Here is a 23,545-nt window from a genome sequence, read left to right as displayed (position 1 = left end):
GTTGGGTTAAGGCTGTGTGTTAGAAAGTAGTAGTGCTTTGCAGTTTATTTCAAAAAGGAACAAAAATAGTATATAGGTAGGTAATCTAAGTTCCTGGTCATGTAGGACTCAACAGAAAACTGTGGTTTAACATAATAAAATCTGAATTGAGTAGTGTCTGACAGATGAGTAGTTAGACATTGTTTGGAAACAGCAAATATTCCTGATAATAAAAATAAGGTGTGTAGACGTGAGGAAGAGAGAAATATTTGGATATGAGGCATGAACATTAAGTGCCAAGTGTCAAGCAACTGAGTGTTTTTTTTAAGGTTCTGAAATAGTTTATTATGATCACTGTAACCTTAAATCTAATTAAGACCTCTAGTCAAAGAAATTATTTGATAAAAATAAATTCCAAGGGAAGACTAAATGTGTCATCTCTTACATGTTAGGGTTTCCAAATGAGGCAGGCTTCACGTCAGTCATAGTGCCGTTTGTCCCTTTGTAGATCCTCTGCATATCGTATGAGTTTCCTATCGCCGTTATAACAAATAACCCCAAACAGGGTCAGAATCCCGAGATGGGTTTCTGCTGGACCCGAATCACGGTGTGAGCCGGGCTACATTCCTTCACGAGGCTCTGGGGGGAAATCTGTGTCCTTGCCTTTTTCAACTCCTGAAGACCATCTGCATCTCTTGGCTTGCGGCCCCTCCTCCAGTTTCAAGGCCAGCAGCGCAGCGCCTCTAACAGTTCACTCCAACTCCGACTCTGATCCTCTCTTCCTTCTGTCACATATATTTTCCGATCCCTCAGCTCCCCCTTGAGAGGAACTCTGTGATGAACTGAGCTCAACCCGATATTCAGGAGAGTCACCCACCTCAAGCATCTTGACTGTGTCTGTAAAGTCCTTCCTGCCATGTAAGACTCACAGATTCTGAGGATTAGCATGTGGACATTTCTGAAGGGTCATTATTTGTCCACCACACGCATCCAGAGACAGAAGAAGGGAAGGGACATTGTCTGAGAGGAGACCACTGGAGACTAGACTGGTGGGACCTGAAAAGTGGCTCCTTGGGGAGAGCCACAAGGCAGTGAGCTTCAAATGGTTGTGTGCTTAAAAATCACTTGAAAGTCTGTTAAAAAAAAAAAAGAAGAAAAAAAAGAAGGAGGGGCATATTCCTGAGGTCTGTCCCCGAAGATTCTGACTCAGCGGTTTGGTCTGGGGGTCTGTGTTCTACACGTCAGCGCTCACATTTCCCCCTCTCGGAGGTGATCTGGTGTGGGTGACCCACAGACCACACCCGGAGAGGCTGGCAGAAGGGAGGCAGGGAGAGCCCAGAGCCTGAGACCACGCTGACAGCAGCATCACTATGAACGCTGGTAGACACCAGAGTTACTGGAAGGAAATGGGGAAAATATAGCTTTCCTGAGCCCCATTCCAGGAGCTTGTGATCCCAAAGGTCTGGAAAAGGCCTTTCAGGTAATTCGGTCTCAGCACAATTGCCCCAACCTCAGAAAAACTCCTCGGTGTTCTTGGCAGTTCTGTCTGACCCAGCTGTAGCCAGGATACCTCCTACCTTCCTATAAAGAAAATGATTTTCCTCACCAATGTTTTTTCTTTGTGACTGATGAACAATGGATCATGTTAATTCCTTACCTTGTGTCCCCAGTGCCTTTCTCAGAGTCCGGCACACGATGGGTACTCCATACATGTTTGGGGAATAAATCCGTGGTTTTCCACCTGGAGGGCTTGGGAAAACAGAGATGGTTGAGCTCTGCCCCCAAAGCTGCTGACTCTGTAGGTGTGGGGTGGGACTCAGAATGCGCATTTATTTATTTATTTTTGTTTTTGTTTTTTTAAAAAGATTTTATTTATTTATTTATGTATTTATTTATTTATTTGTCAGAGAGAGAGAGACAGCCAGAGAGAGAACACAGCAGGGGGAGTGGGAGAAGGAGAAGTAGGCTTCCTACAGAGTGGGAAGGCTGATGTGGGGCTCAATCCCAAGACCCTGGGATCATGACCTGAGCCGAAGGCAGATGCTTAGTGAGCCACCCAGGCGCCCCAGAATGTGCATGTAAAACAAGACCCCAGAGGAAGCTGGTGCCGCTGGTTGGGGGAGTCACACTTGGAGAATCATGGGAATGTATAGAGTTTGAATTGTTAAAGTTCTAATTCTTTTATAACAAAATGAAAATTTTTATATGTGGTTGAGGGATTTAAAACTTTTCCCAGTTTTTGAATTGTCCTTACTTTTTTCATTATTTCTATTTTTTACCCTTAGAAATTTTTTTATCCTTTAGAAATCGAAAAAGAAAATCATATTTCTCCAGTAATAGCTGTCCTATAATGTTTTATTGTTTATTTCTTTTCTATAAGTGAATTTTCTAGGCACAAAACAATTGAAAATATTTAGAGGAGTTTCCATTGGTAAGGAATGTTTTTAAACTGGTATCTTCAACATTGTGGATACGTAATCCAACTGTAAATTATCTTTTAGCCTGAAACTTTAGTTTCATTTGCATTTTTCTGTGATTGGTTCTTTGATTGTTTTTTTTTTTTTTTTTTTGAGGGGGCATAGTCCTCAAAGGGGGGTGAAATAATAAAGGAAAACAGTCACATACACATTATGAGACCCATTCCCACTAGAAACACAGGACAATTAAGAAAGAGAAGTCTTACTGAGCCATTTGTCCAATTTGCCTGAGACTGGGCAGTGCATACTTTTTATTATAGAAACATGAAACTCATCCAGTATATATTTTATAGGAAATTTTATTTTTTTTAAAGAAAGCTGACTTTCCCCCCAATAGGACCCCAAAGGACCAATAGCCCTTCTATATACTTCTTCAACCGAAGAAATACTTCTTATGATTGAAAGGTAACTTTCCTTATTCGGACCAAATCATAACTGTATGCTTCCCTCATAAAAAACTCCTCGAGGGGGCAGCAGCCTACGCCTTTGCATCTGGGTGTAGTAAGTTTCTGGTGGGGAAGTAATAAAAGGTATTGATTTTATTTATTGTGCTCCCATGAAAAGGCTGCATAACTGGATTGATGGAATGGAGGGTTACTAAAAATATTTTTATGGGGCTGGGAAGTTTTAATCTTGTAGATACTGCTGAAATTGACCATAATGTTGGGCTGAAAGGAGGCATCTCATAAACAAACGTATGCGATGGACTACTTTTACATGGTGGTTATTAGGTGCCAATACATTTTTATTGAGTGCCTGCCATCTTTCAGCACTATGTTAAATCATTTTCTATCTTTTTTGTTTCATTTTCTATTTTGAAAAGATTTTTTTTTACCCTTTGAATACCTTTAGAAGATTCAAGTTGGCAAAAAAAAATTGGTAAAAATATTTATCATCACTCGAAGTAGGTATATTTGAGACAGAAATTTTAAGATATAGGGGCGCCTGGGTAGCTCAGTGGGTTAAGCCGCTGCCTTCAGCTCAGGTCATGATCTCAGGGTCCTGGGATCAAGCCCCGCATCGGGCTCTCTGCTCAGCAGGGGGCCTGCTTCCCTTCCTCTCTCTCTGCCTGCCTCTCTGCCTACTGTGATCTCTCTCTCTGTCAAATAAATAAAAAAAAAATCTTAAAAAAAAAGAAATTTTAAGATATAGTTTGCATACAATGGAAAGTGCAGATCGTGAATGTATAATTAGATAGATTTTGACAGAGACATACATTCCTGTATGATCAAGTCACAGACATTTTTGCCACTAAGACATTCCCCCCAAATACTTTCTCAATCAATCCCTCTCCCTCCCACACATAAGCACTGATCTGATTTCTGTCGATCCACTCTTTTGGTGTCTGGCTTCTTCCACTCCAGCACCTTCAGTGCTTCCGAGGCTCCCCGCCATGTGTGTGTATCAGCAGTTACTTCCTTTCTTTTGCTGACTCGTACGTACTCCACTGTCTGAGGCCGGGCGTCCCGGATAGGATCTGAGGGCTAGCCTTGATTGTCTCCACTCCTCATATGGTGAAACCATTTTTCCTTGTAGTGCAAACCTTGGACTTCCTTCATCAGTGTCATGAGGGCCCCACCACCATTTGACCATATTAGATCCGAATTTAAACACAGGGAATAGGACCGAGTCTTTCTAGCAAGCTCTGGGATGCTGATAACATTGGCGATGGACATTACTGCTTTAGGCAAATATTTTGTGTATGTAAGGGGTTAAGGAAAGGGCTAGAAGAAATATGAAACAGAGTGTCCTGGTTTCTCCCAGTGATTCGTGTTGATGGACTGAACTGAGCAGGTTTCCATGAACAGGAGGGACGGCAGGCAGTGTGAGGTGACAGGAGCAAGAGTCCCAGGAGCCCGATCTAATCCATTACACGGGAGCTTGAGAACCGGCCCGGAGCAGGCTACCTCTCCTCTTCTGAGCTGGAAAGGATGGATTTGGGCAAAATGGAAGAGGAAAAGGTGAGAAGGGAAGAAAGTGAGACTGTTAGTTTGCGGTGTCTCAAAGGGAGAGAAAACAGAATTCAGTTAACCTAAAGAACCAAAGCCTTTCTTTGCTTTTCCTGATCATTCTCCTCCTACCCGCTGCCTCCCAGAGGGCTGCCAGCCCCCCTGGGTTTTCCTTGTTGCTGCCTCCCCGCAGCGACGCGAGGACAGCTCAAAGCAGAGCCAGCGGTTCAGTGTTCCTGACTGGTGGGCTGAAGAACACAGCCAGAGAAACACAACCCTTTCTCCCCTGTGTGACAAGGAGCAGAAACAGCAACGTGATAGGAACAAGAGAAGTAACAGCAACAAGCTCTATGATGGCTCAGGAATGTCAGGCTGGTGCCCCGTGCTGTCCGACCAAACCTTCCGAATGACCTAGGAGCTGGGAGGGAGAAGACACTTTTGGTCTGTCCAGTTTATTCCTTTCAAACTGCTTCGAACCCTCCCATTGCTGAGGGGAAGAGTCTGGCTGTCTCAGGCCTGCACCTGCCGCCAGATCAATGGGAGGCTTGAGTTTCATCTGTCCTTGGTGCCTGCGGCTGGGGGCCTGCCTCCCCTGGTCGCCCAGCGGTCCTGGACGACGGCTCGGAGTGAAGACCTCTGGCTGTGCTGTTATCCACAGGCCAACGGACCCCTGCTCTCCACTCCCCTCAGGCCTCTTCTCCTCTCTTCTCAGGGCTGAGGTGGAGGGGACACAGGGTTCCCTGAAGCCGGTCTGACCATTAACCTGGCTAGACCTTTCCCCTTCCTCAAGAGAGAAGCTGTTGCCTACACTTAGGTCTGTTGGGTATCTTGGAACACAGGGGATACTCCACATCCTTCCTGGAATATCGTCTTGCAAAAGCACAAAGAAATGCTCACCTTCACTCAGTATCGAATTCTTAGTAATAACTTCATTAAACTATATCATATTGATATTTTAAAGTTATGATAGTATACTTATAAATAAGTATGTTAATGCTGTAATTATGTTAATAATGTTGTCAGGAACCATCACGTTCACTGAGAAGGAAATATAGAAATATAAACCTTAAAAAAACCCAATAGGTTACTTTCAAAATTTTTATTTTATTTATTTATTTATTTATTTTTTAGATTCTGGTACAGTCAAGACACAGTGTTTTTCACTGTGTCTTGACTGTACCGGAATCTAGAAAATAAATAAGTTTCAGGTGTATGATATAATGATTTGACAATTACTAGTAGGTTACTTTTGATTAAATTTAAACTATTTGAATATTTGAAATTTGAATTTGGGGTACCAAAGAGTCAACTATATTTCAATTGTGAATATGAATTTGGTAAAGTTTAAAATCTTAAAATACCACAGTTCTGCTCACAGAAAAGCCCCAGTAACAATGACAACCCAGTGATAATGAGAATGTTAACACCAAGACTGTGGTCTCTGACTACCATTCCTGACCAAAGGAACCAGGGATTCTTGGCGAGATCTGGTTCCATGTTTGAGTGGCAAATGACAAACCAAGACTAGATCATCTTGGTATGCTGACAATTTTACCATCAACAAGAAAAATGATGGCAATTGATTGAGACACAATAACTAAATACATATGCCTGAATTTATAGTGACACTCAAAAGAGAAAGCCAAAGTAACAAACATAATTTATCATAATTAGAGATAGTCTATTGACTCGTCCTCCAAAAACAAGTAATTAATGGGAAAAATTAATGCTTTTCATATAAAAACTATTTTTAAAATGTTATGGTATAGCTCTAGTTAATGAGGGAAAATTTTCTTACACAAGTATTCCAGCTAGTAAATGTAGAAGAAATGTTAAAATCAGAAAAATTAACCATTTTACATATAACCAATTTAAGTTATAAACATTTATGGAAGCTAAAACTAGGAAACAAAATATTAATGAGGAACTGGAGATTATTCCAAGAGAGCCAAAAGGTCACCCCCCCCCCATACACACACAACACTTTACAGCTGAGAATCAGGCAGTCGATCTGCTGTTCAATCAGCATCATTAAAGGCAGGGCAAATAGCCAGAATGTATTTCCTGGTGTGATGTCGTGAAGGACATAGGATCACCTGAAAGGTATCCATGGCAAAAATGTTAGCCCTGAATCTAATCAAGCCTGTATCATCTCTAACTTCCGGGTCACACAAACATGGAAGATGGGAGACATGTTGCAAAAGTCAGCAGAGTTCAGAATGGTGAAGAGTAAGCGACTCAGTCTCCTTAGGAAGGCGTTGCTTGGGGACAGGGTGAGAGGGGAGGTGAACATGCAGATAAAAAGGGTTGTGAGAGACCTAGAAATCTTAGCAGCACAGAATTCCCCCATTAGGTCATTGTACATCTTGAATTTTCGCATGTATTCCGGCACGGGACTCTGGTTGGCCTGCTGAGTGGCGTATAGGGTTCCTCCTAAACTCCTGAGGAGGGTTTAGCTGGTTGGGGATTCCTGTCTCCCCTCCCAAATCCTCTGCCTTCCCCTTCCCACCACGAGTGAAGCCCAGAGGACATAAATTCATGAAACTTACAGCAAGTCGAGGGGCATAAACAGAAACAGCGCTTACTACAAATGGAGCATATCTGAGGCAGTCAGGGGTTCTGAGCGGTCGCAGAGTCCAATGCTGTAATAAAAACCAGATAATTTTGTGACCAATAATAACAGTATTAGTTACATATCCTCTGATAAAAGCAGTCAGATCTCAGGCTGTACGGTGGAAATCATTGTGCACTGTAAGGACTGTGCTGCAGGCATCTGAAAAGAAATGTTCCCTGAACAGTGTATAGAATATTAATAGTCTGTTAGAACTCTCTTAAGTATGAAATATGGGTAGCTCCAACAGAAACAGCGACCCGAAATACAAACTCTACTTAATCAGTCTCCTCTGTTTAAAATTCAGAACATGTTTATGTACATGTACGTGTGTGTGTTTATGTGTATCTGATTTTATTTAACTTATAGTCACACTGACAGAATTATGACATCTTTTTAAAAATTTTAATTGTGTGAATTTCTTATTGAATCATAGTGAGATGCTGAATAATTCCGAGTTAGTGACAGAGATTAAATATCTTTGAAAAGGAATATTAGGGTATAAAGCAAACAATTAAGCAACACACCGTAATCTACCTAGATCAGTGATTGTTTTATCTATCTATCTATTTATTTATTTTGGTCACAGATTCCTTTGAGGAGCTTCTTAATACTTAGGATTCTCTTCAGAGAAAGACATAAACATGAAAAACTAGTCACGAATTCCAGAGGATTCTCTCCAACTCCCCCACAGTGGCAGATTTCATTTCTCAAAGATGCCAAGATAATAGTTTGCATCCCACATGCGCTTCTGCAGTGCGACTTGCTGTCCCTAATCAAGAGGTCGACATCTAATTCTCCTCCTTTTGCTTCTGGAAACGTTGCCTGAATGATTCAGTGAAACAAAGGAATGTGGAAGATATGTTCTGGAACTTCTGACATTGGATCATAAGAAGCCTACACCTGGGACTCCGGAACACGCACTCCTGGGATAAACCTCCTCAGGACACAACATCTGTGAGGGTAGCCACCATGCTCTGGGGGTCTCGAACTGTAAGGAGAGGTGACATATGGCCACTCTGTTTGGCCCATTCAGCTGGGCTCATAGCCAACAACTGCCAGGCCCATAAGGGAGCCATCTTGGACATTGAATCCCACTAATCTCTCAGAGGATTCAGCCCCAGCTAAGATCTGACCACAGCTATAGGAGAGGCACAATGAGAGCTGCTCACCTGAGAACACCTGACCCGCAGAACCATCAGCATTAATAATGAACTGTTGTTTTAAGCCACTATGTTTTGGGGTGATTTGTTACACAGCAATAGATAACTATAAACCCACCTACCCCTTTGAGAACCACGGCTCTTGATGACCTATTGGGGAATGGAGATCAAGTTAATAGACTGTAGTTAAAAATTCTTAGGCCCAATAATTCACTAGCTGTACATTTGTAAGTATCATAGAAGATTACTAAAGTTTTGCAACATTTAGATATGTTCTGACTGGAGTGTTTTGGTTTATCTCATTTACACGTCAACAAGGGTACAACTGGCTATTCAGGCGGGTTTCCTGCTGCAACCAAGAATTCTTATAAAGTGTTTGTTCATTCTGTATTGAGTTGGGATGGTTCTCACTTTCAGTTTTCCCTCCCTTCTTCTCTATTCCCCTCTTCTATTCTGGTCCTCTTTCATGTCTACCTACCCACATATATGCAGTCAGTATCTCAAATCCTCACATCCCCAACCGACCGCCTAACACTGAGGCTGTGATTTTTAATGCCGGATAACATTGAGAGGAAAAACCTTTTGAAAATAATTGTTTCTGTGCTTTGATCCAGAAGTTCCACTTCTGGGTGTTTTTGTTTCGTTTTGTTTTTTTCTTAACAATGAATGGTTAATTCGGATAAAAATTTATCTATAAGGATGTTTATCACAGCATCACATATAATAGGGGAAAATTGGAAATAATCCAAAGACACATTAATAAGAGACTTGACAAATGATGGCATTGCTCTGCTACAGAATACTATGCAATAGTTAAAATGAGATAAAACTGTTTATACTGACATGGAAAGATATTCAGGATATTAGCAGATGTGCTGTGAGTGAGGCTGTAAGTGTGCCTGCGGAGTTTGGCCTGGCTTCTGGAGCATCTGTGATGTGTCGTGAGGTAGCCACCATCTGTCCAGGTGATTCCTGGTCCCAGAGTGAGGGACACAAAGAGCAGAGTGAACTTGAGGCAGAGTCAGCTCAGCCAGGGCACAGACCAATGAGGGAGAGATGAATGTTTGCTGCTGAGAGTCACTGAGGTTTGCGGGTGGTTGGTTTGTGATGCCAACATCTGACTAACATTGTGATTCATTACTCATTAGTTGTGATGTTTATGTAGCTCTCCTATGCTAAAAATACAGACACAGGAAATCTCATTAGATGTAGGGAAAAAGTGATATGGATTACCCTAGGTACCCAGTAAATGTGACGCATTTACACTGCTTTATGAGTGTATCGCACGTTTGAGAGGGCTCTATCTATCTTTCTCACTGAGCTGCTGGAATGCCTTGAAACCACATTTGCAGTGGACTGATTGTCTAATACTGTGAAAGCTACTTGGCTGATGTTAAAGCGAATGAGCCAGACTTCTATGCTCCTCTCTCCCTTTGCTATTCTCACCTGACCTATGTGTCACATGTGATTGCAGGCATTTCTGTATGCGATTTCCAAGTCTTGAAATGCAAATATATTTTTACCTGTAAAATGGGAATCTTTTGTTGATGTAAAAATGTTGCTGTGGTAAGTAGTCTAAGCCAAATACACTTGGGGCCGTTTCCCATAAGGGTTTAGAATCTGGTTCTAGTCATGAAAGTATATCATTTCCTTAAAGTTCTTAACGGTGGCACTTCTGACATTTTGGGCCAGACTTGTGGGCAGCTGTCCCAGAGATTTTAGCATTTTCGTGGCCTCCTGGCCTTTAGACACACTAGATGCCAGGAGTACGGCTCCAGATCCCTGTGCCCCTCCCCACAACATCTGCGGCCATTGACAACCAAAAACCTTTTCTGACATTTCTGTATGTTTTCTGGGAGGAAAACTCACCCACATGAGAACCGCTGCCTTAATAAGTGAATTTTAATGGTTTTCATACCTGGTTACACATTAGAATAATCTAGTAAGCTTTTAAAAAATATCTTATTTTGAAATAACTTTGAAATTACTGAAAAATGCATTAGTAGGACAAAGAACTCTTGTTTACCATTTATTTATAATATAGAAATATTATATGTGGAGTATAACATAACATGATATAATATTTACCAGATGTACTTTTTTATTCTTGTTCTACATGTGTGCATACATACATTTTTCCTGGATCATTTGGGAATAAGTTGCAGACAGTATGACCGCAGACCCCTTAATATTCAGTGTTTATTTCCTAGAAACAAGGATTATTCTTTCACATAATCGTGGTATGAGTAACAAAAGCAGGAACTTTAAGATTAACACAATATTATTTTCCAACCCACAGTCTGATATTCAAGCTTTGCCAGTTACTTCCCACAATTTTTTCACAGAGCAGGCCCCAGTGAAGGACACTCATTGTAGTTTGTTGTCATATTTCTTTAATGTCCTTTAATCTAGAGCAGTAAACCTTCCATTGGTGGTTTTTTTTTTTTTTTTTTTTAAATAACCTCAACATTTTTCAAGAGTACAGAGGACTTGTTTTGGAGAAAGGCTCTCTTGACTCTTTTTTTTTTTTAAAGATTTTATTTATTTATTTGACAGAGAGAGATCACAAGTAGGCAGAGAGGCAGGCAGAGAGAGAGAGAGAGAGAGAAGAAAAAGCAGGCTCACTGCCAAGCAGAGAGCCCGATGCAGAACTCGATCCCAGGACCCTGAGATCATGGCTTAAGCCAAAGGCAGAGGCTTAACCCACTGAGCCACCCAGGAGCCCCTGGAGAAAGGCTCTCAATTTGGATGTGACCACTATTTCCTTATGGTTGGATTTGGGTTGTGCAGTTTTGACAGGAGCATTATGTGAGTGATGCTGCGAGCTTCTCAGTGCATCTCATCAAGAACCACATGATGTAGGTTAATTCCTTTATTAGTGATATTAACACTGATCATTTGGTTAAGGTGGTGTATTCATTTCCTAGGGTTACCATAACAAATTACCACAAATCATGTGGTTTAAAACAACAGAAAAGTTTTCCCTCATAGTGTGGAGGCCAGAGTCCAAAACCAAGATGTTGTCAGGGCTGTACTCCCTCTGGGAAGACTGGAGTACAAGCCTTCCTTGCATCTTCTGGCTTCTGGTAGCTGTTGGCATTTCTCATATCTTCTTGGCCTCTGTCTTTACGTGGCCATCTTCTCCTTCTCTGTTGCCTTCTCCTCTTCTGTTTCTTATAAGGACACTTATCATTGGATTTAGGATCCAAGTAATTCAGGATGATTTCATTAAATCTTTAACTTAATGATACCTGCAAAGACACTTTTTCCAGATAAAGTCATATTCACAGATCCTGGGGGTTAGGACATAAACATATCTTTTAGGGGCATCATTCAAGCCACTACAGGTTGTGCCTGCCAGACTTTTTCACTGTATATTTATTCTTTACCCTTTAGCATTAGGATGTAATTTATGAAAGATACTTTGAGATGATGTAAATATTCTTTCTATTCCTCATCAAACTCTTACCTATTAAGTTTTAGCATCTATTGATTATTCTTGCTCAACTGGTGATTTTCTAATTGCATTTTTCCTTCCACATTTATTAGCTGACATTCTTTTATAAGAGCTTTTTCTTCCTCATCCTTACTTCCCTCCCTCTTTCCTCTCTTCTTTGAATATATCAGTGTAGACTAATTTTATTCAATGGATTATAATCTATTATTTTATTTTCATATTCAAATTTTCCCAGATGTGACCAGCAAGAGCCCTGTCAAATGACGTTCTGTGTTCTTTGACATGATTCCCATCATCCTTTGGGCAATTTTCTACTTTCTGGCACAAGAAAATGTTCTGAGTTCATTTTATATTTTCCTCACTCTAGCCCTGGGATCAGTCCTTTCACCAAGGACCCTTGGTTTCTTTTAGTGGGGAATAGTATTTAGAAATCAAAATCTGGGTGTTTGAGAAATTTTTCTAAATATTGTGTCTCTATTTTATTGACAAAGAAATAAAAACTGTAGTGAAAAATGAATCTGACCACAACAACTGTTGAAGAGGATATAGATCTACTGGGATCAATCCTAGTGGGAATAAAAATGATATATCTAATTTGAAAAGTTTGGTGCAACACTTTGACATGGTTTCATAATTACGAACTTAATCATATTCTTCTTTCTAGAAATATAACCGAGAGGTATCTGCTCAAGGGAAATTATTTCCTATGTGCTCCATGAGACGTGTGCAAGGATGTTCATAGCTCAGTACTCTCAAAAACAAATTCCTTTCTAATGTGGTCTGTCTTGGTCTCTGAGGTGCAAGAGAGTGCTTCAGCCTCACCCTCATATTCTAGAATTCTCTCAGTGGCGTCTTAATACATGAACAGATGTTAGTTAGTTAGTAGCTCTTATGTGGGAAAGAGAAGTCAGAAACAACCTACATTGCCATCTTGGTGATGTCAGTCCCTGAGAAGCTTTTTAAATAAAAAAAATTTTGAACCCTACTTCTGGAGACTGTAAGTCAAAGTCCGTGTCGTGTGTGTGTGTGTGTGTGTGTGTGTGTATGTTTAAGGTTTCAGGTAATTCTGCTGCATAGCAATGTGTGGGAGCTACTGCCCTAATGCATTTAAACCATGATTTAGTTTATACTACATTTTTCAAAAGCATTTTTTTAATCTAAAGGAATAAATAATTGCTTTATACCTTAATTACTGGAAACCTAAGCAAGTAAAAACTATAATCTGAAAAAAATACTAGGTATCAGTTGTCAGAGATAAATGCCTAAGGTAGAGAATGTGTTCCATGAGGTAAAATAATTATTGATTACAAAATCAAGTCAACTTAGACTCATGTCTCAATAAAACTACATTCTCAAGGGATAAATTAGAAATTTTACTTTTAAATTGCATTCCTCTGACTATAATCACTCTCCCTCTCTCCCTCACACACAGACACACAGACACACAGACACAAGAATGCATCACTTTATGGGAAGAGGTTCCGGGAATACAAGAGTTTTCACAATAGAATAGAAAAATCATCTATTTCAATATCCATCGCTTGGCTACCTTCAATAATAGATAACTCAGAGAAGGAACAAAATTACTCCAGTGAAGCCAACTGTACTGTTGAATAGCTTTATCACATTTTGATATTGAACGTGAAAAAGCATTTTTCCCCATATGAAATTTTGGGTTAATCTTTTTTTTTTATTTCTTAAAAAAGAAGGAACATTCCAAGGAACTAACATTTATATCTTGAGGAAGAATTTCTTGTTCTATGTACAGATTACTAGCATGAATACTGAAACTTTAGGTAAATTCGTCTTGGTAAAAGGGAATACAATATACCTCCTCTTTCAGATGGACTTTCTTCCTCCCTGAGAATCACTCACGTAAATTTTGAGAAAATTCCCCATGGACGCAAGCACTATCATTCTTATTATCAGCAAATACTAAGAGTTGTCATTTGTGAGTATGGCGGTGTCTCCTCATCCACAGTTTCCGGTGGCTTCAGTTGCGCAGGGTCAGCCCCGGTCCCGAAGCAGAGCGGCCCGGCGCGGTCAGCAGTACCTGACGTTAGGTTGGGCACCGTCGCTCCCGGGCTTCCTGTCACCACCTAGGCGCTTTATCATCTCACGTCGGCGCAAGAAGGGTGTCAGTTCAGTAAGATACTGTAACCGAACCCACACCCACATAACTTTATTACACCGTATTGTTATAATTGTTCTATTCCGTTAGTTCTTAGGTAATATCGCTATTATCTCAACGCGCGCAGTTTGGACACTGAACTGCATCCGAAGTATGCATGTGTGAGTCTGTACGTCTAGAGCAGCGCAGTAACACACGGTGTGGTAGCCTGCGTCACCTCAGGGGTCCACGGGGTCCTGGACTGTGTCCCCGCGTCAGGGTGGGGACCACGCACCTCCGGGAATGTTGCGCAGCGTCGCTATTTTGCAGACGAAGAGAATACGTGGCAGCCGGACAGAAGGAACAGAACGGCCTCGGGGAAGCCGACGGTCGGGCCCGGCAGCGGCGTCCTGTCCGGGTATCGAGTCGCGCGTCGTGCGTCCCCGGTTCGGCCCGAGGTGGGCGAGGCGGGCGCACAGTGGGACTACACGCAGCTGTGACGCGGCGCACCCACCCTGGACGGGCCGGCAGAGCAGGCCCCTGGACCCAGCGACGGGTCTGCGCTGGTCTGAGTGAACCGAAGCAAAAAAAGACGTTTTTTTGACACTTCCGGGAAAAGTCGACCTTCCGCCTTCTCTAAAATGGCGCCGCGGCAGCCATTTTCCCCACAGGGCGGAAGTGCGACAAGATGGCTGACGCGGTAGGATAAGGACGACGGGACTTGTCGGACGCGGAGCCACGAGTAATGCGGCCGCGCACCGACGCCGCCCTGCGTCTCTGGAACGGCTCACCCTGGCGGTGGGGGGGCGTGCTCTGAACTTATTTTTTTTTAAGATTTTATTTATTTATTTGACAGACAGAGATCACAGGTAGGCAGAGAGGCAGCAGAGAGAGAGGGGGAAGCAGGCGAAGGCAGCGGCTTAACCCACTGAGCCACCCAGGCGCCCCGTCGGCTGAACTTTTTGATGACCTCGTCCAATAAATGCCCTACGTTAAGCCAGCTTGAATGAGACCTTTCGTTCCATCTCTTTATAGCGTGTCACACTCAGTTCCACGGCCTAGCATGGTCCTGAGCTGCCTGGACAAGGTGTGTGTGTGTGTGTGTGCACGCGCGCGCGTGCAAGGTGCTCAGTTTGTGTCAAAACCATGTGGTAACATGGTGAACGTTTTCAAAAAGAAGAAGGAAATGGTGTATGACCACACACCCCAACATGTCGACTAGTGCAGGTTGGCCCACGTCCTTCCCGCCCTTCCCCGACCTGTCGTGGGCACCACTTCGAGGCAGGGTAGGCCAAGCCACCCACATAATTTTGTACCTTGGCGGGTAAATCCTTTTCCCACCTCGCTACGTGATGCTCTGTATAGAGATCACTGCGAGATGTTCTATGTATAATACGATGTCCATAAAAATCTCCCCAGTTTGGGACAGGCAGGTTGCTTACAGCTTTTTACTTTATGGAGAACAGCGCCGTGCATGTATACATGTATGTGCATGGATGTATCTGTGTACATATGTGCGTGTGTGTACGTGTAGGTATGGATCTATGTGCATGGAGGAACATGGAAGGCCATACACAAAACATCATGCCGGCAGATGCTTTCCTTAAGGTCTCTGCGTCTCCTGGGCCAGAGCCCGATCAAACTCCGAGAATTAGGTCAGGTTGGGCTCTGCCTGCTGCATGTCATTGTTGTAGGTGTCTGTGTATGCAAATCTGGTGTTATTTACTGTGCTAGGTTAAAAAAAGGGAATAAACATCTTGAGGTTTTTGCTAGAATAAATAATGATGATTTGAGATAACGTTTGGAATCCCTGGTTAAAATGCCGAAGATGACTCCTAGGTGGAAGCCCACAGGGACCCATGCAAACACAGCAGTAACACCAAATCCAAAAGGAAATACCATGGAGGTCCAGCAATAAAGATTGCAAGCAGAAATAATCTTTTTGTACTGAGAGGCTCTACACAATCTGCTTTGTTTAATTAAAAGAGGGGCAGAGGGAGAAGCAGACTCCCCACTGAGCAGGGAGCCCAACCTGGGGCTCGATCCCAGCAGCCTGGGATCGTGAGCTGAGCCGCAGGCAGAAGCTTAACTGACTGAGACACCCAGGTGCCCTGTAGGTACCCTGTGGTACCACAGCCCTGTGCGTCTGCTTTTTGTACTGAGATCCTCCCCTGAACTACTCAAGCAAATGTGTTTGGCCACCGTCCTCAGAAGAGGTTACGCCAAAAGGGGGCAACTCTTTACTGTCCCCTGAGAATCTGTCGACTGCCCTGCTGGGATAAGAGGTCTCTGCTGGCCTGGCCTGCCCGCTGGCCTCCCGTGGCTCCCCACGTCTGGCCCAGCATCCCCCAGTGACTGCACAGCTTGAACACTTTTCTGTGAACTTGACACTGTCTCTTGCTAGCCTGAGATTCATTTAGATTTATCTCTATTTGCTATAAATAATTAAAAGGGCCCTGAGTGGTTAATCAAGAGTAGTGTCCAGGCACTTCTCCAAATCTCCTTCTCTTTCTCAGCCTCGTTTAGGAACTGGAAGACTGGCGAATTCTTGACTAGACGTCCCGTTCTTTGGCCCTGCTAACCTTGGTCTGCAGGTACACAGCTGCGGCTGGAGATCTTGACATCTGTGTCTCAGCCCGGGTCCCAAACACAATTTCTTGACAACTATGTTAGCAAAAGCATTTAAGCAGCACTCACAAGAGCATTAAAAGCAGAGCCAGTTTGTTCAGTGGGTCTGGTTTCCCGAATGAGGGATTCCTTCTTTGGCAGAGTGTGAGCTGGCTCCTGACAAAGAGGTTTCATGGTGCAGAGCCGGAAGAGTGCATAGTAGTGACTTCTGAGGAGAGTAAAGAAGCCTACGTATTCGAAACCAGGGGGAAGTTAATTGAGCAGATGCTCACAGGGAGAGGCTGGGGCATCCGTCTCCGCAGAGAGAGTGTGACCTGTAGCTCCCAGAGAGTGGGGGTGGCACAGGGGAAGATGAGGGCCACCAACAAAAATTAGGCCCCGGAAAACAGACAAATGCAATCCCTACCTACAACCCTCCCATAATCACTGCACAGATAAGCAGCTGGTGGAATCACTTTGACTGTAACAACTAATTTTTAACATATATCTCTGGCTGAATCCATTCAAAGAATACAGAGATACACCAATGCATCTTTTTGTTACAAATTTTGAAATATTTTAATTTTCTTCCAGTGGTTTTAGTATTATTTTAGACAATGCCTTAGAGTCTCCTTTTGTAGCACTTTTCTTTTCCAAGACTCCAAAGTAATGCCCAGAACATCCCCCGGAATTCAAATATGGTGCCATGCCAAAGCCTACTGTAGGATTTTGTCTTGATTCGTGATAGTGAATGTCGAATGTAGATGGACGTATCCTCTTCTTTTCTGACAAAGCAGCACAACACATGCGACTTGTTTACAAGCTCTTTCAGGTCCCCAGAAGGGAAGCTCCCGAGGGCAGGACGAGCCTGGGGCATTTGTGCTCACTGGCTTCTCTTGGTGGGTAAGCACCTGCTCGCCCAACAAAGGATACGTGCTAATAGATTTCCTGTACCCTTAGAAGTGTATTTACTGGAAAAAAAAAGGGAGAAGGAAAAATTTTAAGTGGAAGTAGAATAAGTAAAATAAATATTACAGGGTGAGAACCCGAGTGTAGTCCCCACTTAAGGAAATATGTGCTTAGCACCCAAAAAGGTAGGCAGCTGTTTACAAAGAGAGAGAGAAGAAGTAGAAAAGTCTGTAGCATGTTTTCTCTTTTTAGAATTCCCTTAGAATTCCCCAACTACAATATAGTACTTCAGATTTTCCTGAGGGGCTTTCTCTGCACTCTCCAGTTACCCGGTGAGTACCGTGAGTACCATCACTAAAGGAGGAACCTGGCGCTTCTACTCTCTGAAATAGCCCTGGCACCTCATGGAGATGAAATTCTGGGGCTTTCAATTTCCATGTGGCAATAGCCCTGCGCACATCAAGCCTGACAGACTGTTTATGGGTTTTGGCAGCAGAGTGAGGTCTGTGCACAAGAAGGGCCCATGAGGGAAACTCCACAGAAGAATCTGGAGCGAGAGAAGCCTGGCCTTGCTGGGAAAGGGCAGGTAAGGGAGCAGGAACCCTGGATGCTTGCTAAGGAGGACGGCAACCGAGAGAGAGAGCCACTGCTAACCCCCAGGAGCACTGCTGGCATTCGCCCTCCCCCAGACAATGGGGAAGCCTGCCGTTCTCCTCACGAGGACCTCCCTCAGGTCCTCAACCCTGCTGTTTGCTCCACAAATCTTCTGTGAAGAGAAAGGTCAGATCGTTAGCATCATCAAGAACAACTCAGTGGATGGAGAAAAGCCATCATATCCCACAGCAATTATGGGGCCCGAGGACTTCGGTTGTATTTCTGAATGAAAAGTGTATTTTAAGGTGGAAATACACTCGGCATCCTTAGTCCCCTATAGAAAGGGGACAATAGCATTCCTTTATGCCACGCAAATGTATCAGGATTAATTAATGCTTTTAAAGTGTGGACTTGAAGTCAAAATGATTTCAACTTGAACCAAATGGAAGGCTTTTCCAGCAACAGGCATAGATCTATCTTCTTAACTACTAAGGAATTTCCCTTTTTCTCTGCTAAAATTTAAAAACCCTAAACATCAGAATGTTTTCAAGCCCACTCTGTAACCCTAGTTATTGACGGCTGAAACAGTGCTCATATAAATACTGCAAGACTTAGTAATTTCTTGCAGAACCTGCTTCCTTAGGGAAAAGTGCTCCTTGGCTATTTTAAGCAGTGAGTTGCCTGTTCTCGGAGAGAGTCTACTGTCATAGCAACTGATTTGCCAGAGAAAAGCAAGAAAGTGCCTTAAGTCAGAAGTGCTTTTCCTTCACCTTCGTTTGGCAATCTTTCTTTGGCTTTTAGAATTAAGTTTTGTGACTCTGATATCTATCATGGAAAATTTCAGCTAATCAATGATAATTCTGTGGCAATTTTTAAAATTTCTGAAGTGCCAGATTGAATGGATCTTCAGATGCTATGGTTGAGCCCTACAGGTTGGGAAAGCTCGCCAACAGAATACCAGAAAATCATGACAGATGCATGGGAAAATCAGCCTTGCGAGTCTATGTAAATATACCCAGAAAATTCAGATTAAAACAAAACAAAACAAAACAAAACAAAACCCAGATCTGTCAGAAATTTAAGGCTCTGGATTACCTTAATTTAATTTCATCTATTTTTAGAGAGAGCAAGGGCTCATGTGGTGGGGGGTGATGGGGAGCAAAGGACGGAAGGGGAGCGGCCGAGGGGGGAGAGAGAGAGAGAGAGAGAGAGAGAGAGAGAGAGAGAGAGAATCTTACGCAGTGTGGGGCCCACTGTGGGGCTCTATCTCTGACCCTGCGACCAGGACCTGAGCTGAAATCAAGAATCAGACACTTAACTGACTTAGCCACTCAGGCACCCTGGATTACCTTAATTTTAATGACATTATGGTTAATCTGATCACATGTGGAGTTATAAACTGAGTTTCATATTCCAAAAGAGTCAGTGAAACGAAGTCGCCCACATACAGACACAGGCTAAAGGGGGAACCGAAGTTAATCCTTCGGGCGGAAATGATTGAGTGGCGCTCAGTCAACAAATGACAAAACAGCCAGCACAGGGTGGGGATGTATGAAGTCTCTTGTATAAGAATACAGTTAAAAAAGGTTTCCTCCATGACAGCTGAATTTTCTTAAGTTACAAAGTGTTTGTATACATGACCATGCACAAATCTATCTATCCACCAAATCTGTTAGATGTAACTTTACCTCTTAAAAAACGGGGAGGGGGGGCTGTTAAGAGAAAAGAAATGCACATCTGAAATCACATCTCTGAAATCCTCAGGGTCCAGAAGTATTTTGTAATTTTATTTGTTTTGGCTCTTGGGTGGGTAAAACGGTAAATATACCTTATCATGTACAAACATCCCCAGTGAGGTCTGGGCAGCACCCTGTGATAAAGCGAACTGATATTTCAGCCGTGGAACGTATGAAAATTCACACTGACTGTGATCCGTGAGGATCCAAAATAGCCTCGAGTCAATTCAGGGCAGGTTGTGTTGCTAAATGAGGTTAGGTCCGGCCAGGCTTTGGTATCAAATGAGTTATAAAAAGTCTTTCATTTATCAAACCTCTTTGGACTTCCAGACTGGCGCAGAAGGGAGTGACCCTGCGTGCTTCCTGCAATGACCAACGTGCTTCTCCGCCTCGACCCTGAGCAGAGCTGAAGGCACGTTCTGTCCCGACGGGACAATAGGTGAGTTAAGGAGTGGCCGAGCTGCAGTAAGTTAGCGAAAGGAAATAGTGGTATTTGGAAACATCTGCTTTCCAGCGGGATATTTTTGATGTTTCGAATGAGAACAGGAAGCTGAGCAGATGGAGGAACTTAGCTGAGCTGTGTGAGTCCCAGCGTTGTGTTGCCACAAAGGAGGGCGATGCGGACGCTCTGCTCCGCAGCTGTGCGGTGAGAAAGTGAAATCTGAACAGTGGAATATGTAGCCGTGATGGGTGCGCTCATGTGACAGGCACGTTCATGCAGAGGCTAAGACTACGGAATTCCGCATCACTGAGCGGACGTCCTGAGTTCAAACTTGATGCTATTAATTGCTTAACCCATGTCTCACTGTCCCCATCTGTGACAGGGGCGAGTATTGTCATAAGGTTGTTAGGAGTCACCGATCAGCTAAAACCTGTCAATACTTAGCCCAGGGCCGACTGCATGGTTAGCAATAAAAAATAAAGTTAACTGTTTGCTACTGCAGGTGAAGATATAAATACCTCCCTCATCCACCGTGTTTAATCAACTGCCGTGGGGCTGTGTGGGATTCCATACGAACTCAGGGTTCTCACCTGCAGCTCACCTCTGATGGGACCGCTCTGAGCAGGGAAAACACACAGGAGAGGTGTCTCTTGAATAAGGAACTTGCTTCAGTTACACATTAACACAGCAAGAGGGGGGTTTTGTTGTTAAAGGAACCGACTTGCCTGCTCTGACCCACTGCCCTGACCTTTCCACTTGCTTGTGTGTGATTGTGGTTTTAAATCAACCAGTATTTTAGGCCCCAGAATTCTGTGACAACCAAGTCCAGAAAACTATTTATTTTTCTTCTATAGTTTTCTGAATTAATCTAATTTCTTGGTTGTCATATCTCATAACTCACAGATTTCCATGCTATTAGAATTGAGGACAAGACCAGCTATACTAGTCTTGAAACATAAAAGTCTAAATTCTGGAGTATTTATTCAAGCGATGTCCTTCAAACTCTTGGTCCGTTTTGGTAGGCACTCCCATTACAGACTTCTTTTTTGCATAAAGAGATACACATTGGACATTATTTTACTCATGCGCTAGGCATCAGGGTGTCAGTATGATCAAGACAGTCTCACCCTCACGTGCTTATGGCCTGGCTAATGAATTTCCAGCACCGTCACCCCCTTCCCAGACACCCATGTAAGATTTGGCTAGCCTGTCCATCATTAAAGATACTCATCGCCTCTGCTGTCTTGGCCTTGTTTCTCGTCTGTGGTTATGATTTCCTGCTTGCTCTGCTGAACTGTGACTTCTTAAATCCCCACACCCTGTCTTAACACCTACGGGACTGTTTCCCACCGAACTTTTTTTTTTCTTCAAAGCAGAACTATTCACAAATGAGCTTTTATTTTTAACAGCATCTCCGTAATTATATTACTAAAGGAAAAAATTCTGCATTTCGGATTCCCTCAAAGCCAGCAGGACCACTGCATGAAGAAGGTGACGGAACACAGATGGCGTCAGACATGTGCCAAACGTCCCCTGCGGAAGGTGATTATAACAACAAATGCACGTGGAGAAAACCTCTATTTGGTCTTGCAGCTCAGAATAGGATTTTTCATTTTCTTGAGGAATTGGCCCCTTTGCTGTGATGAAAGGTCCCAGCAATCCCTGATAATATTTTATCCCTGATAATATTCCTTCTTGTGGAATCTACCTTGTCTGCTTTTAAAGAGCTGTTCTAGTAGCCTCCAAGGTGGTTTCCAAGGATCCCCACCACCGGTATAGACACTCTTTATGGTCCTCTCTCCCACTGTACCACAGTGGGTCTGTGTGGCTAATAAAATATGGGAGAAGTAAAGTTATTTCCCTTCTGGGATTACATGATAAAAGTCTGTGACTTCTGTCCTAGCCGTCTCTCTTACTCTCTCTCAGAACACCTCCTCTGAGGGAAGTCAAGACAGGAGCAGCCCTGTGGAGAATCCAAGCAGCGAGGTGCGGAAGCCTTCTTCCAGTCACCAGGTAGGTGGGTTCTGGATGCAAAGTCTCCAGACCCAGCGAAACCTGACACCCAGACTGAGGGAGACCATGAACAAGAACACCCCACTAAGCCACCCTGAGATTCCTGATACACAAAAACTAGGAGATAATACATGTTTATTGTTTAAAACAGCTCCATTTGGGATAATTTGTTACACAGCAATGGGTAACTTATACACTCAGCTTTCCTTTGATTTGTATTTCCATAGTGTTTTTGAAGGTCCTGAGAATGCCCCCAAGTTTGATGATTGGCCAGAAGGACTCATAAGACTGAAGAGAAGGTTATAGATAACTGAGTAAAGCAGCAAAGATATTTTCACTGGGCAGAGTTCAGACACAGTCAGAATGGGCTTTGGAACCTTTCATCAGAGGCCACACATGACGTGCATTCTCTCCAACAGTGACTGATAAGAACATGTATGGTATGTGTCTACACAGGGAATCCTGCTGGAGCCTCGGGGTCCAAAGTTTTTCTGGTGTGCTGGTCACATGAGCATATCTTGCTGTGCAACCAGCTGTGGCAACTGAAACTCAAGACCTCCACAGTGAAACTAGGTGCATAACTTAATTTTGATATTTGTGCAGAGAAACTTGACAAGCTAGTCCAGTCCTGCCCATTTTTCCACGTATACGCAAATAAAATCGTCATCTGACACCTAAGGGCCTGTATCCCCAGTGGCTGGCCAAGGGTCATTCATGGTTCCAGATTCTTCTGGAGATATGCAAGGAATAAACAACTAGAGCAGTTTTGTTAACCCTTTCCTTTCCACTAAGGTGGCCCACATCAGTTAGCATCAACTTCTAAATATGTTGACGAATGAGTCTTCAGAAAATTCTAGCCTCTAATCTTCCAGCTCAGGGCCCCAAAATTGTGAAGCAGAAACAAGCATTCCCCTCTATGCTCTTGCAGAATTCCTGATTCACAAAAAATTATAACAAGTAATAAATGACTATTGTTTGAAACCACCAAGTTTGGAGGAAGTATGTTATACAGCAATAGACAAATAACACAGGGTAATATTTTCTTGTTTCTTTGCAAACTGGCATTTTTAAAAAAGGATTTAGCTTATTTATTTGAGAGAGATAGAGAGAGCACAAGCAGAGGGAGGGGCAGAGGGAGAAGGAAAAGAAGATTCCCTCCCCATCGAGTGGGGACCCCACAAATTTGGCCATTTTTTACTGGACACCCAATGCAAACTTTATGTTTCGGGACACTGGATTTTGTTGTATTTCAGTAAATAGTGTTAGATTTAGTTCATGGTTCGCGAAGTTACTATGAATTTGTAAAATCCTTTTGAGGATTGTTTCTGTTAGGGTGAGTCCAGAGCAGCCTTTAGCTTTGGGCTAATTTATCTCCACTGCTAAACTGGTAACTTTCTCAACACTGTTTCAGTGTTTTGTTTGTTCAGCAAACCCTTTTGGTAAAGGGCCATATGTAATATTTTAGGGTTTACCTGCCTATTTTTGCTGATTTTCTTTT

General features: G+C 43.0%; 3 long non-coding RNA genes across 4 annotated transcripts; 1 reads left to right on the top strand and 2 right to left on the bottom strand.

Annotated features, from left to right (window-relative positions):
• Positions 1-4,291: 4,291 nt before the first annotated feature.
• LOC309843600 lies at positions 4,292-9,160 on the bottom strand. The gene is made up of 3 exons (XR_014300243.1): positions 9,023-9,160; positions 6,991-7,047; positions 4,292-4,378 (listed from the first exon to the last, which is right to left on the bottom strand). It is a non-coding gene; the product is annotated as an uncharacterized lncRNA (long non-coding RNA).
• A 1,910-nt stretch (positions 9,161-11,070) lies between these two features.
• LOC309843487 lies at positions 11,071-14,386 on the bottom strand. Of its 2 annotated transcripts, none has more exons than XR_014300157.1 (3): positions 14,042-14,386; positions 13,468-13,790; positions 11,071-11,441 (listed from the first exon to the last, which is right to left on the bottom strand). It is a non-coding gene; the product is annotated as an uncharacterized lncRNA (long non-coding RNA). The 2 variants fall into 2 exon arrangements; XR_014300158.1 differs by having other exon boundaries at positions 11,071-11,430.
• Positions 14,387-17,691: 3,305 nt separating this feature from the next.
• On the top strand, positions 17,692-23,035 carry LOC309844575. Its single transcript, XR_014300769.1, has 5 exons — positions 17,692-17,848; positions 19,923-20,031; positions 21,444-21,594; positions 21,961-22,047; positions 22,275-23,035. It is a non-coding gene; the product is annotated as an uncharacterized lncRNA (long non-coding RNA).
• The last annotated feature ends 510 nt before the right edge of the window (positions 23,036-23,545 follow it).

The sequence above is a fragment of the Mustela nivalis genome (genome assembly GCF_964662115.1).
Source record: "Mustela nivalis genome assembly, chromosome: 11".
Taxonomy (NCBI): Eukaryota; Metazoa; Chordata; class Mammalia; order Carnivora; family Mustelidae; genus Mustela; species Mustela nivalis.
The sequence above is the reverse complement of the archived record's forward strand: the minus strand, read 5'-3'. Positions and strand labels throughout refer to the sequence as shown.